Source organism: Gossypium hirsutum, chromosome A13, assembly GCF_007990345.1.
Source record: "Gossypium hirsutum isolate 1008001.06 chromosome A13, Gossypium_hirsutum_v2.1, whole genome shotgun sequence".
In the NCBI taxonomy this organism is placed as follows: domain Eukaryota; kingdom Viridiplantae; phylum Streptophyta; class Magnoliopsida; order Malvales; family Malvaceae; genus Gossypium; species Gossypium hirsutum.
In genome coordinates this window covers 101,585,773-101,588,072 of record NC_053436.1, presented here as the reverse complement: position 1 = coordinate 101,588,072, position 2,300 = coordinate 101,585,773, and positions in this window count along the sequence as shown.

Below are 2,300 nucleotides of genomic sequence, written 5' to 3'. Positions count from 1 at the left end.
TTAATTTTTATTTAGGTATCAAGTCAATATTATTAATTAATTATGCATGAACTCCGATTTTTATTAAAAACATAAGTAAATATCATCTTTTCTACTGCTGGATTATAACTAAGTTTTAAGGAACAATAAATTAGTATTTAACTAAGTTTTCTACCAAAATTAATAAATGTTTTAGAATGATTGTTTCCAAAACTCCGATAGCTTACTGGATCACTTTGGTGGCTAACGTAATCTTCTGAATTTGGACCTAACATCTAGGACGGGTTGGGGAGGTTACAATCCAAGCTCGGCTTGACTCGAAATATGGGCCTAAAGTTTTTCTAACTCGACTCATATTTGTAAATGGCTAACCCAAGCCCATTTTAAGTTAGTCCAAATTATTTTTAATTTTTTTTGAAAAATATTTATGTTATTTTAATTTAATAATTTTGTATATTTTTCATTTATTAAATTTTTATATATAAGCTATTTAACATTTTTTTAGTATGCTTATATTATAGTATTATTTAGGCATAATGATAAATTTATCTTTTAGTGTAACGCCCCAAATTTCTATAATTTCGGCTTTTGTGTCTGTTGGTCATGAAAATATTGTAACTTTTGCTTGGTGTTATTGTTGGCTTTAAAAGTATTGGTTTAAGTGATTAAGTGCTCTAGGGTGTGTTTGGGAGGTCCCAAGTTCAAGTTTTAACTTGGGCTAAATTTTGGTTTTTATTGAGTAAAGCCTGACTCTAGGTCAGTGGGCTTATAAGGAATTGCTGGTAAAAAACTAATAGAATGAGTTTGTTGGTCTAGTGGTTAAGATGTGTGTTGGTGTGTTGGAGGTTTGGAGTTTGATTCCCTGCAGTAGCGTTGGGATTATTTTTGCTGCAAGTTTTGGCTAAGAGTTGGGCTTTATCAGAAATCTGAGTTGGGGTTTAGGGAAAATTAGGGCTTATTCCCTTCTTTTTAACAAAAGTTTTTCTCTGCCATTTCTTTTTCCCAATTTCCCCTTCTGCCGAAAATTCCCTTATCTTTTTCCTCCTTCCCTTCGTTTTTCTTCTTTTTTGATAAGCTTAGGCGTTTTGCTAGCAGTTCTGTCGTTTCGGTAAGTATCACTTTAATTAAGTTTAGTGATTTCCTTTAGAGATTGTTTAAGAGGGATTTTGGTTGCTCTTTAGGGAATATCCAAGGCTCTGTAGATCAGTAATCGAGTTCTAAACAGCAAGGAAACACCGTTCTTTATTGAAGGTAAGTAGATATCTCTTTCGGGATTTGGCAGTTCTTAAGGATGTCGATTTAAGTGATTGATTTTTGGGTTTGGTATTGTCGATTTTAGGCTTTGGAGTGCTCGTGGTTGGAGTAGCAGATAAAATGAACCAAGTATGTACCTCGATTGCATAGAAAATGAGTTTTGGTGAAAGCCGAAACCAAAACTATCGACGCCACACGTGCTTATGGACTGCCCGTGTGGAGGCCGTGTGGCGATACACGGCCGTGTGTTCGACGAGCCAGACCGTGCACGTGCCACCGGGCACGACGGACACGGGCGTGTGATGGCTTGTAGGCCGTGTGCAAGGCACGGGCTCAGGAAAATGGGCCGTGTAGGCCCACACGGGTGTGTAGGAATTTAGGCCAGGCCGTGTAATCCACACGAGCAAGGCCAAGTTGGGCCGTGTGATCCACACGGGCAAGGCCAAGTTGGGCCGTGTGAGCCACACGGGCGTGTGGGCCCACACGGGCAGGGCACACGGGTGTGTGAGCCCAATTAATGTGAAATGTTCTGTAAGGTGTTGCCTAAGTCGACGGCGGTAAGCGTTACTCAGACCCCATACTCTGATTGATTACTGAATTGTATGCAATAGCATGTTATTACAAGCAAGTGTAACTGTCTGATTCTGTATATCTGTTTTGCCATGATATTGATATGATCTGAGATCTGCATATGAGCATGCCATGATATCTATGTTGCATTGCATTGGGTTGGGATTGGTGTGAAGAGAAGGAAGTCTAAGAGGCGATTAGCCTGATATCTGGCAACTACGCTGCCCTTATCTGTTGAGTATTGTTTTGCGGTACCTTTTGGTGTGTAGGGCTGGATGGGTTGACTATATCCCCATACTTGGTGTGTAGGGTTGGGTGAGTCGATTTTATCCTCACATGGTGTGTTGGGTTGGTCGGAGATGGTGTGCAGGGTTGGTGGGCATGTTTTCTGATATCTGATTTGTTACGCATGCGATATCGATATGGCTAAGGCTGAACTATCTGTGTAGCGACGTAAAAATTTCGCTTTCGGTCGCTAGTTGAGGTGATTTATTGGA